The 15191-nt window shown below is 42.1% G+C and overlaps 1 protein-coding gene across 3 annotated transcripts in view; it reads right to left on the reverse strand.

The window, feature by feature from the left end:
- The window catches only part of SGMS2 (sphingomyelin synthase 2), an 80027-nt gene that overhangs the window by 36862 nt on the left and 27974 nt on the right, over nt 1–15191 (reverse strand). The window contains exon 1 of one of the 3 annotated variants that reach the window (XM_032860293.1): nt 5834–5888. The exons of the other annotated variants lie outside the window; for them this stretch is intronic. The gene's annotated coding sequence lies outside the window, so the exon portion shown is untranslated. Of the gene's footprint in view, nt 1–5833; nt 5889–15191 lie in introns of those variants that run through there. 3 annotated transcript variants of the gene reach the window in all.

Here is a 15191-nt window from a genome sequence, read left to right on the forward strand (position 1 = left end):
TCATCCGTACATATTTCAGTCTGCCTCTTTAAGATAAAGGTTTTATTTAAAAGCAACCAACAAAACACCTTAAGGACCTCCTTATTGCCAAAATTACCATAATTTCCATAATAATAAACACCCAGTCACATGACCTTTCCCCAGTTATCTTTTTTTTTTTTTTTTTTTCCTAGACTTCTTCTCAGAGGGTGTTGCCTCCTTTGTTTGGCATTGCTTGCAAGGACCTTTATAATCCGGCCTCTGCCTTCCTTGACGGGCTCAATTTTTGAGAATAGTTTTTTTTTTCCTTTCCTTAAATCCTGTGCTTCCAGTGACATTTACTTAACTTCTGTTCCCTTCACATAAGATATCCCCTCTCATGAGGCCTATACACATAGTTTTTTGTTTTTTGGTTTTTTTTGTTTTTTTTTTTAGCAGCCTAAACCTCCTCTCACCCCTGCCTCCTTCCTTATATCCCTGCCTCTCCTGTGCCTGGTCTCAGAGCCTCAATGTCATTTCCTCCAAGAAACCTTTCCTGCTTTAATTTCTGGACTCAAATGAATTGTACATCACTCCTGGCCCAGCGAGGTTACAAAGCCTAGTCCCCCTTCAAGTCACCAATTTTTTTTATGTTTTTAAAAAATTTGGGGTAGGGGAGAGAGCACAAGCAAGGGGAGTGGCAAAGAGAGAGTGAGAAGCAGACTCCCATCTGAGCAGGAAGTCTGATGCAGCACTGGATCCCAGGATCCTGAGATCAGGACTGGATCTGAAGGCAGATACTTAGCAGACTAAGCCACCCAGGGTACTGCCCCTCCCCCACCAAGTCCCCATTTAAAAACAAATGCTGATTTATAACTTATGGCCTGTTAGAAATTAACCTTCCTCCTGGGGTCCTTTGTGTCCAATATTTTCAGAGTATGCCTACCATTCTTCACATAGGCCTCTGACCTATGTATTCATGCACAATTATTAGGCAAACCTCTTCTAAATGATGTTCTATAGATAAGTCAGTTCTATAGTTCTATAGTAAGTTCTATAGTAAGTCAGTTTTGTCCAGGTTAAGAAAATCCACAGTATTTTAACTAAACATTATATTTAATAATCGCAAAGCCTTTTGAAGGTGGATGACATATTTAGCAAATATCTGGGTGTAATAAAGACAGGGACAAAAGTGCCGGTGGAAATGGAAGACCCTAACTCTCAAGGCTCTGGACTCCTGCCTGTTGTTACAGGAGCTGAAAACTGCCCCATTTTATTCTCAAAGTGCCACCAACTCCTAAAACCAAAATGTACTTATAGTGCGTCTGGGTGGCTCGGTGGGTTAAGCCTCTGCCTTAGGCTCCGGTCATGATTTCAGGGTCCTGCGATCCAGCCCCACATCAGGCTCTCCGCTCAGCAGGGAGCCTGCTTCCTCCTCTCTGCCAACTTGTGCTCTTGCTCTCTGTCAAATAAATAAATAAAATCTTTTAAAAAATCCACTTATCAAGGCCATTACTGTTCTTCAGCAGATAACGGCCTAGGTAAACAGATTTTCTCTGCAGAGAATTTCACCAAAGCGCAAGCAAAAAACCGTACTTGATTACCGACTATGAAAGAGTTTTCTAGGAAATGTTGGTTGACTACTTTGTGCAGCTTTTCTCCCATATGAAAAGATCATGCATAACAACTAAGTAAAAGTGAACCTTTCTCTGTTAGTGAATCTAACTTACCTTATGTTTTGGGCTTTGTATTATTATTATTATTATTATTATTATTATTTTTTAAAGATTTTATTTATTTATTTGACAGATCACAAGTAGGCATAGAGGCAGGCAGAGAAAGAGGAAGCAGACCCCCTGCCAAGCAGAGAGCCCGATGTGGGGCTCGATCCCAGGACTCTGGGATCATGACCTGAGCCAAAAGCAGAGGCTTAACCCACTGAGCCACCCAGGTGCCCCTGGGCTTTGTATTATTTTAAGAAAGCTTCTCTTGGGAAAAGCTTTACAAATACATACTTCAAACAATGTTATCAACGTGACAATCTTGCAGAGCTAGCTGGGATTTACCACTACTATGCTTGATTCTACCAATAAAATTAATTAATTAACATTTTAGTTAATGAGGGTTGGAATATTTAAGTGTTCAAAATTTTTTGAATTTCTATCCCATTCATGATTTAAATTTATATGACTCAGACTTAAGAATAAGAACTGTAACTAACACTGATACAGTATTTACTATCACCCAAAAGCTACTGTAAATGCTTTACTTACCTTATTCAATCTTCACAAGTATTAGATAGATATTTTATTATTACCCATATTTTACAAAGGAGCACAGAGAAGTGAAATGAACTGCCCACTTCCTAGTAGTACTTCCCAGCTACTAGGTAGAGGAGCCAGCATTTGGTATTTTGGTGGTTCTAATTCAGTATGTCCTTTTGCTACTTTTTGAGAAGGAAAAAAAAAAAAATCTAGAAGAGTGCACAGGGCTTCAGGATGAATTCTTGCAGCCACTTAAAGGAAATGTGATGGCACCCCCCCACCATGCCCTGCATTTGAGGAGCTAACCCCAGAGCTCAGGAGATCCCCACAGGCAGATCTCCTGTGCTGTTTCCTCCTGACACAGAGTGAGAATGTTCCAGAGTCAACAGGGAAGACCTGACATTTCCTTTATGGCTGTGACTCCCAGGCTGGGTCAACTCGCCTCCCCCAACTTTTCCATATATAGTCTCTTTTCGATACAGGGGACAGAAATGATCCAGAAAAGTCGAACCAGACCAGGTTTAGTTTGTTCTACTAGGGACGTGCTTGGGAAGGAGCGAAGGGCCGTACATTTCATCTGTGCTGTGAACCATACTGAAGAGAAAGAAGTACATTGCGGGGCAGAGGCTCAGGGAGACCTTGTGGATGTGTCTCCAGGCCCCCATCTTCAACTAATGGAGCTTGGCTTTTCTTTCTGTTTTGGATGGGTTACCCAAAACCTCATCTAAAATCTGGGTTCTGTGGCTGAAAGTTTAGCCAGTAATGTCATGGTGACGTGCCAAGGCCCTGGATCGTACAGACCAGAATCCTTATCTCTGTATTTGGCCAAAAATAGGCCATGACTAATCCTGGGTACATAATTTGCAAAACTTGGGTTTCAGTTTCATTTGATACATCTCCATTATTTTACTTCTAAGACTCTTTGCCATATTTAAAAAAAATACATCATCCTATGAAAAGAAAGTAAAGATGCATTAGCGATCTCCATAAAGACAGCTAAAAAAGGCAAACAAAAATCCCATTTCTCACATTGAGAAGGGGGGTGAGGTAACTTATTGCTGAAGAATGAATGATTTAGATACTCTAAATCATTCTAGGTACTTCGTCTTAGAGGTCAGGACCCCCATGAGATTAGTCCTACTGGTAAGGAATTGATTCTGTCAAAGATACAAAAACATCTGGTATTTTAATTTAGCCTGATGTAGATAATTATGGGTAATAGGTCTGCAGGGGTTTATTTATTAAGGTCACAAATGACAAAAGTTTACTCAGCAACCACAGCCTCTACATGTTCTTGAACCTACATGATAGTATCTTGGAAATCTAAAACAACCACTTGGTAAGAAGTGAAACAATCTCTTTGGCCCCCAGATCCTTTGGCCTCACAGCTCTCTCTCACATTCTCAAATAAGGGACTATGTCAAATGATTAGCCATTGGCATAGTAAAATAAAAAATATTGTTTATTTTATATCTTTGTTTCTTGTGATCAGAAATCACATTTGCCAAAATATGTCACATGAGGAGGGAAATAAATTCATGGAAGAAACATCCATTAGGTTCTGTTCACTATTCAACCTCTAAATGGAGTTAGGAGACTATGGGGATCTGGCGGCTGATGCAGAACCCTTTCCATACCAGGACTGAAGCCAATTAAATAAGATGTTAACAGAGAGCTGCTGATCTCAGCTTAATGAAGGAATAAACAAGACATTAAAACTGAAGAAAACAATTTTATAATGTTGAAGTGGAAGGTTACATCACATAGAACAGTGATGGTTAATTTAGATGCAAGGTACAACAAAAAACTACTGGGTGAGCTCAGAGGCCCATACCAAAAGATACAAATGAATCAAGTATTGTGCTTTATTATACTAATTCACCACTAAATGGGTGCAGATCCAATATTAAGAAATAATGTGGGGCGCCTGGGTGGCTCGGGGGTTAAGCCTCTGCCTTCGGCTCAGGTCTCAGGGTCTTGGGATTGAGCCTTGCATCTGGCTCTCTGCTCAGTGGGGAGCCTGCTTCCCCCTCCTCCCTCTGCCTGCCTCTCTGACTACTTGTGATCTCCCTGTCAAATAAATAAATAAAATCTTAAAAAAAAAAAAGAAAGAATGTAATACAAGTCAGTATAAACTATATTTAAAGTTGTTTTTAAAAGAGAATTTTTCTAAAATACTTAAAATTGAAAAGTAAAAATATCCCAAGTAACTTGAAATTGTCTAATTTGATTTAAAGAGTGTAACTATCTATTCTATTAGCATTAATGCTTAAAGGCAAAAACAATTTACAATATCAAAAAGAATTTGTCGGGGCGCCTGGGTGGCTCAGTTGGTTAAGCAGCTGCCTTCGGCTCAGGTCATGATCCCAGCGTCCTGGGATCGAGTCCCGCATCAGGCTCTTTGCTTAGCAGGGGGCCTGCTTCTCCCTCTGCCTCTGCCTGCCACTCTGCCTGTGCTTGCTCACTCTGACAAATAAATAAATAAAATCTTAAAAAAAAAAAAAAAAAAAAGAATTTGTCTTCTCTGGTAATGGATTAATAATCCTAGATTTGATTTTTTTTTTCTGGGTAGCAGCTATTCCAGTTTTAACCTCGGACATCACATATTCACACATACACACACCCTCAACATTCATACACACAGACACATATAGACAAACACACGCACATGTGTGCGCATGCACACACACAGAGCCAAATAAACAGTAGAGGATCAAGTATTAAAGCTTTGTTAATCAAAATAACAAATTTCTCCCTCAAAATTTTAGAACAGAGTTAAGTGAATGAACTCCATCAAAGTTTATTTGAACCATTTGAAGCATTATTTATGGCCTCTTCTGTTTTTGAACATAAGTTCTACATGTTCGGTCATCTTTTAGGAATGATTAAGACAGTTTTTCATCAAGTAACAGAGATTTCTGATGAAAGACTGAAAATCTAAATTAACAAAAAAGACTCTAGGTTCTTCATAAAGCCAAGCTTTAAAGCATTTCCCCAGGGGCACCTGGGTGGCTCAGTCCTTAAGTGGCTGCCTTCGGCTCGGGTCATGATCCCAGGGTGCTGGGATCGAGTCCCACATCGACTCCCTGCTCAGCGGGAAGCCTGCTTCTCCCTCTCCCACTCCGCCTGCTTGTGTTCCCTCTCTCACAGTCTCTCTGTCAAATAAATAAATAAAATCTTAAAAAAAAAAAAAAAAGCATTTCCCCAAATCAACCTTCTACCCTTGAGTTATTCTAGGTATGAGACTGCCTATAAAACAGGGATTCTACCTTCAGTGCTAAATTCAGTGAGCTCTATTGTGGCTTCAAGAAAAGTCAGAAAATTTTAGAGTTAAATAAGCTCTTCCCTTACATTTTATAGAGATCCAAAAATTAACCCGAGTTACTCAGCTGCTCTTTTGGTAATACATCCTTATAGCAGCTGAAGAAAATGGTGATAGTTACTTAGATTTTGCCACTAACCCAGGCTTCCAAATTATTTTATTTATTTTTCTAAATAATTTTTCAAGAACGAATGCTGTTAGCATTTGAGATAACCCTGAGAGCCACTCCCCTAATCCCTTTCTTCCCCTTGGTCTTATAGCAGATCCTCCCTCGGGGAAACACTCCCACCTGACAGAACCAGAGAGACTCTCTGCAGGTTCAGGGAGAAGAAAGGCTCCTCATCTCACAGCACTGCTGAATCACTACAGAACATGGAACACCATGGGGGCTCGGCCGTCCCACTAGTCCGAAGGGCAGGAACATACTCTCAACACAGTCTGGTAACATTCTGGTTTTCCTTCAGGAAATACATTGGATGGAAGTTAGAACTCCCAAAAGATCAAACTGGGGGAGCTGCTGGGTGGGTCAGTCAGTTAAGTGTCTGCCTTCAGCTCAGGTTATGATCCCAGGGTCATGGGATTGAGCCCCACATTGGGCTCCCTGCTCAGTGGGAAGTCTGCTTCTCCTTCTCCCACTACCCCTGCTTGTGTTTTCTCTCTCTCTGTCAAATAAATAAACAAAAATCTAAAAAAAAAAAAAAATCAAATTGGGATTAATGCTAGGGCTTCCACCCCTTACTTAAGCTCCTCCCATTTCTTTAGTCCCTCACCAGAGAGCATACAGTTCAAAGCCTAGGGGGCTGTCTCCTCCGTGGGGAGTGGGGGTGCCAGTGGGGGGGGGGGTACAAGGGCAGTCCCCATCTGACTGGGGTCAGTGTTGTTGGAGCCCAGCCAAGCGGCTGGGTTCTAGAGTCCTAGAGTGGCCATGAATGAATGTGTCGGCTTACACACTCAAAGACACCAGCTCTAGCTCACCTTTCTCCAAAGAACCTTAGGTACCTTTCTTTTTCTAAAGGAGTCAGTAACGTAGCTGCATAATTAGCATTTCCAGATGTGCTACAAAGCCCCCCAAATTTACCCAACTTAGGATGCTTTACTTAGTGTGACTGCATTCTTTATTATAATGTATCTTATTTAAGAAGGGGGATATAGGATAAGGTATAAGAAATAGTAAAGCAAAAACTCGTATGTTGCTTCAGAACATGATGGCTCAGAAAACCACAGGCAACCTCTGTGATTATATCCCCTTCCTTCTACACAATTCTAATGTAGTTTTTCAATATATAAATAACTTTCAAAAGTATATAATGCTGAAAACTCCAGGAGAAGTTTCTTAAGGATGCTATGATTATAATTTCTATTAAGTGCAGTTCTCAAAATCATGAAATAATCAATGAATCCTTAAAAGTTCTCCCCTTCAGGTTTGCCTTCATTCCTTGCCAATTCTGCCCCTACCACTTAGATAGTTGTCTGGAGGGCAGGAGGCAGGGTAATATTCCCTGAAGCTTATGATAATAGACATTGGTGCTCCCCAAATACTAACATGTTAATATGCACAACCATTTTGTGGGGGAGGTACCATGATCACCTCCGTCTGAGGCATGAGGAAGGAAACCTAAAATCAATCTAGCAAGTAGGCAGAGAGGCTATGAGCCTAGGCAATTCGGCTCCAGAGTTTGTGCTCTTAGCCACTGTTGCTATGTTGTGATTCTCCAAGATCTTGGTCATTTTTTACAATTAGGAATGAGCAATTTTTTCCCCGAAGACAAATGGATTTCCTTCCTCATGAATCCTTCCAAGGAGAGTTCTTCTCTCCCTCCTCTACCATTCCGCCCCAGTTAGCATGCAGGTAACAGTCCATTTGCCCTGTGAGGTGACTTCCTTTCAAACATTAGGCAGCCCCACCTTCTCATAGTTACTCGCCCTGGGTCAGCTGGTGCCTTCAAGGGCCTCGGTGAATGTTTATCCCACTCCCCATGACTTGTGAGAGGGACATTTCCTGGAAATACTGTGGATGGACATGTCACTGTGGTGAGGTGTCCAGAGCAGCTGAATCACTCCTGTTGCCTAGTAACCTGTTAGTGTTTGGCAGGAAGGTGACTCAGACACAGGTACACTCAGACACAGGACAGATAATTATTCATCATGACCTCCTCCTCCCAGCCCTCGACTGTTGATTTCATGTTTAACCTTCTTTCACATGTCCCTGTTAGTAGAGGCTCCTTCAATTTTTCCAAGTCAGGGGATTCAAAATACAGAACTCTGTGCAGAGCATGGACAAATCCCTTATCGCTGAACTATGGGCCGTGTTATTTTCCCTGCTGAGATCTGAAGAAAAACTTTAAGACAAAAGCAACTACCAGATTCTTACATAAGAAAAGTGAATTGAAAGTATATGCTGTCATGGAAGTTCCTTTCCATTCCGCTGACAATCAGCTCATGAATTCTGTGAATGTAACATATCCCCGAACAGTACTGAGTCACTTATTTCGACCTCTTGCTGAAGAATTTCTCTCAGGCAGACAGGGTTGACCCATCTGGCAGGCCGCACTCTCGGCCAGAAAATCTTTTACATGTATAACACACCTGGCTTGTTACCTGAACGAACTGCTACCCAAATACAAGTGGCTTCAGAACAGAAGGGACTCACTCAAATACCAGCACGAATAGAGAGATGTCGGGGTGCGCCTGAGGTCCCCTCACTGACTTTTGTCTTCAAATTTAAGATATCATGTGTGCCTATGTCATTCCAGAAGCCGAAACACTTTAGAATTAAACACTGTGGACTTGCACTACATGTAAATGCGCCAACAGTTATTACTACTCCCCAGATACTTTAGGGACCCACCATTTTTCCTGGGGATGTCCATTCTTTAAATATTCAATGGAGGAAAAGCGGTTCTGAAACAGGCACATGCGTACACACATACCAGAGAAGGGGGTGTTTTGGCCCTTCTTTTCAGCTATGCCCGCTCAAGACACAGAAAGTAGGACCCAAGAATGTATGTGAATGGTACCTCTAATCTTGGTGGGAAAGTCCTGAATCCTAAACTTATTTAATGCTCACGGACTGAAGGAACAAATATAGTTTAGGAAGTTGTCTTTTTTCTTCCCTGTATCCAATAATATTCATTCTAACAGAGGGGTTCCAGTAGGACTACTATCTATATAAATACTATTGAAAGTCTAATACGTGATATAAATTTTACTTTGTTCTTGACAGCTGTAAAAGGGGTACGTAACTATACTTTGCAAAGATTTTCATCTTAAACATATGATACAACTTAATTTTCTCCAACCTTTTTTTTGAAAGGTATATTTTAATGGGGGGGGGGGTCTTCCCTTGTCTAAAAACTTCTTGAAGTCTGCCAGACAAACTCCACAGACAACTGAAGAAAAAAGGTGCTGGCCGACTAGTTTACAGTTACTACTGGCAAGCAATATTGGGGTGAACTGCTCTCCAAAATATTTTTAAGTCCTTAACCACACCTGAAGTCAGTTCTCCCAATATGGGGGTCACAGCTGATAAATGAGCCTGCTGAGAGCACTGTAACATGTTTGGGCTTGTGCAGACAACTAGGGACGGTCAGCTCTGTTCCTCAGATTCCCAAAACAGTTATTCTTGGGAATGAAGCTTAGAATTTAAGTTCATGAATTTGTTGCTGAGGATCTGCTTCGTGCAATTAATTGTCAGTCACAAAAGAACATTCATTATGGTCAGGGGAGCAAGACAGACCTTTGCCCCTGGCCTCACAGAGCCTGTGGTCTAGCTGGGGAAACAAGGAACTGTAATATAGGGAGAGAAATGTTTGGAGAATGAAAATCAAGATTCTAGGAACACATTGCAAAGGCAGACCCCTTGATTCAAGCGAGGCTTCGAGAAAGGGCTTCTGAAGCCAGATCTGAAAAGTGATGACAAGTCAGGCAAGGTGGAGTAGGGTTATTTAAGGCAGAGAAACAGCAGGTGCAGAGGTCTTAAGCAACAAAGGAAAATGTGGTCTGTATGTATGGGAACAGAAAGAAAGTCAGCGTGGCTGAAAGGGAGAGGTAGGCTCTTCTAGAACCTGAAAACGCTTTTTTATGATATCTGGATTTTGCCCCAGGATAATGGCATCAGGGAGTGACGTGCCCAGTTTTGTATTTTGCAAGGATCCCATCGAGGATTCCTGACACTTAGAGACCAAGGGAATGAGCATTTCTTACACTCAGCAGAAAATGATCAGGTCACTCTTATACCCAAAGGTAAATGTACAAGGTTCTTCATGTGACCTCTTTCCTGTTAACACCAGCGAGATGTTACCATGTGTCCCAGGAGAGTAGAGCGGCTAAGCACTCAGCCTGTGTAGACAGATGACTCACATTCAAACTCTACCTCTATCCTGTTCTACCCAACACTTAACTCTGGGCACGTCCCGAAACCCTCTGCATCTCGAAGGGGACTTACTTAACAGTAGCAACCTTATAAGGCTGCTGTGCAAATGAAGCCCAAAGGTGAGTCCGGAAGAAGAGCAGTGGCCATAATGCCGTTCAATCTCAGTCATTACCATCACAAGTATGTCGGCCAACCAACCGCAAGCCTTAAGAACCACAGCTTCAGACTACATTTAATATTTTTAAGCCATAGAAACCCTCTTCTCTAGAAGCTATCTAATTTCTTTAGGAAAAGTAGCTTGCACAAATAATTCTTTGTCTTTAACACTTACCAGTTTTCCATTTGAATATTTTAACATGGAAAATGGGATGCTAAGATAATACAATTATTTAAAAATAAGCTTTGTTTAAATCTTGGGGCCTTATGTCCTATTCGGACAAAGAGCTGCTGTCCTAAATGAAGTTTCTAGGACTATTTGCAGGTAAGCTTCAGGATCAGAGCATAGTCAGAAATCAGACTGCCTAACTAAACTTCTATGGGCCAGGAGTCTGAAGGAATTTGAATAAATCCATTTATCTAATAATCAGATTATAGAAAATTCAAACAAAAAGGATTTAAGCCTAAATACAGACATTGAGAGGACCAAAGAACCAGTTGTGGACTCACCATTAAACGGAAACCCTCCATTACCCAGCAGCCTTCTTGCTGCCTCTATTTGTTAGACGTAAATGCTAAATCACTGTCCAGAAATCTGAGGAATTAGACGTGTTACAGCAGAACACAGACTACAAGTCAAGACACAATGCCAAAGGTTAATTAACTGCATTCTAAAAATATCTGTGTCACTTACTACTAATACTGCAGACAGACAAGATATTAAAATCTTTGCAGAGCCGATTTGAGTCAGGGTCCAAGACCACTCCCTGCTCAAGGATTCACAAGGAGGACTCGCAGGACCCTGCCTATACTCCTACTCATGGCTATGATTTGTTACAGCAAGAGGATACAAACCAGCAAAGGGAAAAGGCCCCCCATGGGATGAAGCCCAGAGGTGATCAGGAGCAAGCTTCCAAGGGTCCGGTCCCAGGGGAATCACACAGGTTGTGCTTAATTACCCAGCACTGAGTTTTGACAGCTCCTGTGAAATACTGTCTACCCGGGAAGCCCATTAGTGACTCAGCGTCTGGGGTTTCTTTGGGGCTGGTCACACAGAAACCTGCCATTGGGCATGTACCCAAATTCCAGACTCCTGGAATGCAAGCAGGTGTTCAACAGAAACTGTCTCGTTTGCACAGTTTAGGCACAGTGAGCCACACTAATGAGGGAATGGTGGGAACCCTCCCCAAAAGAAGTTCCCAGAGGCCAGCAAAGGGCCAAGGTTGCCACAGGCCTTTCAAAGAGGCTGGTCGGCCTGCTGTGTTAACTCATATTTGGCATACTATCCTATTTCAGTTAGTAATATAGGACCAAATTAAGGAGAAAGGTCTTATTTTTAGCAGGTCACCCAGGTACAGCATGAGCCTGAGAAGCACCCTTCTATATATTTTCAGTACTTAAAATGTAGCATTTTTAGTGTGGACAACCACGGTCTTCAATTATATAACAGAAGATTTAAGATGGTCTCTTGTACAATAAAAACAAAACAAAACTGACTTCTAGTCCTATTTACTTTTCTAAGCATTTTCTTTTATAAAACACCACTGAAAATTCTGAACAAATAATGTTCCTAAACTGACAGGACTCTCGGAAACCATTTAGCCTGTGAGACTGGTGATGAAATTCAGACCCAGATAACAGCTACCCCCACAAGTTTTTAGCAGGGATGGGACTAAGAAAAACTCCCTCTGGGAGGCATTTTGACAAGGTATCTTATCAAAACTATACATACACCTTATGACCTACAATTCTGCTCTGCAAATGTATACACATCAAATTGTGTCCATGCAGAATAACCTAGGTACGAAGTTATTTACTGCAGCATTGTTTAAGAGCAAAGGACTGGCCACAACCCAAATGTCCATCAATAGGTCACTATTTAAATTGTGGTACATCCATACAATGGACTACTCTGTAACTGTTGAGGGGAAAAAAAAAAAGAAGAATGAGGAAGCTCTCTTAGTACTGATTTGTTAAACCCTCCTACATACATTCAGAGAAAAACATACATGGCACAGAAGTACAGTTTACTATCTTTTCCCTTATGAAAAGAGCAAATGTGAGTATCAACTCTGTACAGAGAAACTCTGGAAGGATGTTTCAGATCAGATACTGATAACAGAGGCTGGGAGAGGGTCGTGGAGGCAGAATTTGGGCATTATCCGTGAAACTAAAAAAATACATGAAAAAGACATACTTGACAAATGCTGTTTCTTTGTTTTCTAAGTCCGGGTTATATCAACCTGGCACCTTTCTGGCAGGTGCGGATCTCTTTACAAGGCTTCTGCAGCACTTAAATGAGAGCATAAGACCGCTTTATCTCACTTTCCAGATCGGGTTTCCACTCTCTTCCTTTTCGGAGAGTCTGCCTGTCAGCTGGAAGGGGGTTTCCCCAGGACACCTGCCAGTAAATAAAGTCCTCTGTGCCTTCCTTTGCCCATTTTTCTGCTGAGGAAATGTGGGAGCTTCTTAAAAGCTCCATTTCTGAAAGCAGGGATTTTGTTTTGTTCACTGCCTTATTCGCAACCCTGAACAGAGCGCCTGGCACACAGAAATTGCTCAGTAAGTATTTGTTGAATAAATGAGTTCCTTTCTTCATCCAGCTTCAATGGAACAGACACTACCAGACAAAGAGAGAGATATCATCCGGGTCAAATATTCAGAAATAGCTGTCATTCCTAGTATTGGCTCTATATAGGCATTCTAAATCTGAGCAACATTCCTAGAATTATTTTGAATTTTACAGAAGACAAACAAATAAGTCTACAGAATGCTGTGCTGAACAATGATTCTTAAATATTCATAAAAATTTATTTTTAATTAACTTGGAATTACAAGACCCTGGAGTCCATCTTAGGGCTTAAGTCTTATTAGGCAAACACCATACTAATTTGGTAATGATATAAAAAAGAATGTGTTTTAGAAGAGTCAAATAAGCCCCAGTCATAAGGTGCCCAGAAGCTGTATAGAAGAAAAAATATTTTGCATTGAAAATGTAACTGCTAGGATGCCTGGGTGGTGAGGTCAGTTAAACCTCAGATTCTTGGGACACCTGGGTGGCTCAGTGGGTTAAGCTTCTGCCTTCGGCTCAGGTCATAATCTCAGGGTTCTGGGACCGAGCCCCGCATCGGGCTCCCTGCTTGGCGGGGAGCCTGCTTCCTCCTCTCTCTCTGCCTACTTGTGATCTCTGTCAGTCAAATAAATAAATAAAATCTTAAAAAAAAATTTAAACCTCAGATTCTTGGTTTCGGCTTGGGTCGTGATCTCGGGATCATGAAATTGAGCCCCACATGGGTCTCCAAACTCAGCATGAAGTCTGCTTAAGTTTCTTTCTCCCTGTTCTTCCACCCCCAACTCATGCTCTCTCTCTCTGAAAAAAAAAAAAAAAAAAAGTGAATAAATCTTTTAAAATAATGTAACTGCTCTTTTTATTTAAGAATAAAATTATCCTTCAGGGCACCTGGGTGGCTTAGTCATTAAGTGTCTGTCTTCGGCTCAGGTCATGATCCTAGGGTCCTGGGATCAAGCCCCATCTTGGGCTCCCTGCTCATCAGGGAGTCTGCTTTTCTCTCCCTCTGTCTGCTGCTCCCCCTGCTTGGGACTTTCTCAAATAAATAAAATCTTAAAAAAAAAAAACAAACTTATCCTCCAAATGAGATTCAAATTAGTCTAGATAATGAAATGAATTGTACAATGTCCATCCTAAAAGAGAAAACTTTCTCCTCAGTGGGCACAGAATGGGTGTTAACTACCACATCTTTTAAACCTTGGTTTAAATAACTCTAAAAACCAAATAACGTTGCTAGTAATAATTTCAGTATGGGGCCAAATAGGTGTGCAGCTGACAAATGTTTCTTTGGAGATTTTTAGAGCCACAGACTTTTCTGAAGGCATGGGTGAGGCGGTTCCTGAGGGCTATCATTGGGTAGTAATGCAGCGTGGTTAAGAGGTTTTGGTGTTCCTCTAGTTCTCTTACTGTCATTTAAGGCAACAATCAAATGAATGAGGAAGCATCCCCTCACCTGGACCAGCGTGAAATCTAAGACTTTCTCTCCCGAGGAAATTCTCAGCTAAAGCCTGACTGGAATGTCTTAACTGGAAAGGGAAGATAGCGGAGAAGTTGCAGGACAACTGCTAGGTAACCAGCCTTGAGCTGATGCAAATCACACTCATGACCTAGCAGCGTGAGGGAAGCATCAAACCTGCTAGGTGCAGATGGGAGGATGCTGAACCCCACCTTGGTTCTCGTACCAATCAACACCCCCTGTCTCAGGGCAGACCTTTTCAGTGGAAGAGTGGCATGGGGCTGAGGACGATGGCTCTAAAAGATGGAAATAGTGAGAGGCTCAGTAAGAAAGATGCTCTGTTATTTTTTTCTGGGGTTTTCTGGGGACGGAGGTGAAATGAAGAGCTAATCCTGTCCTCCCGGAAGCGTCACCAGGAAAACACGGACTCTACCAGGCATCTGAGGAGGAGAAAAGCAACCTGGCCATTCATTCCACTGACATTTACTTAATATGTGCCAGACCCTGTTTAGAGGGAGAGCAGTGAAGGTGGGCAGATTCCCGTCCCTCACCATGCTCACTTTCCAATGTGGAAACAAGCAAGCAGATAAACAAGAAGACCGCGAGAGATGCCACCAAGAGAGGGCAATCAGAGACAGAGCAAGGCTGATGGGGCTCATTTAGGGCAAGTGGTCAGGGATGCTGAGGGGATGCTACTTAGGACAATAACAGTGGGGGACCTGGGGGTGGGGCAGCCAGGGAAGAAGAGAGCTCCAGCCAAAGGAGCAGCTGGTTCAAACGCCCCGAGGCAGGATGGAGCCAGGCAGGTTTGAAGAATGGCAAGGCATGCACTGCTGAGGACTGTCATCAGAGGAGTAGTGACATGCTGGGGAGGACAGAGGCTGGGCGCTGAGGGCTCTGCCGGCCAGGTGGACCGACTGCCCACACAGGGCACAGAGTTCAGTGTCTGGAAAGCCCCGGCTGCTAGGAGGCGTCACTCTGTGGCTTTCTGAGACAATGCTGAAAGATTCTCTTTGAAATACAGACAGCTGCTGCAATCTTTTAATGGATTTTTTAAAAGACTTTAACTGTTTATAAGTTGATATTAATGACAG

This window comes from Lontra canadensis, unplaced genomic scaffold (genome assembly GCF_010015895.1).
Source record: "Lontra canadensis isolate GAN:19392208 unplaced genomic scaffold, GSC_riverotter_1.0 scaffold1, whole genome shotgun sequence".
Classification (NCBI taxonomy): Eukaryota; Metazoa; Chordata; class Mammalia; order Carnivora; family Mustelidae; genus Lontra; species Lontra canadensis.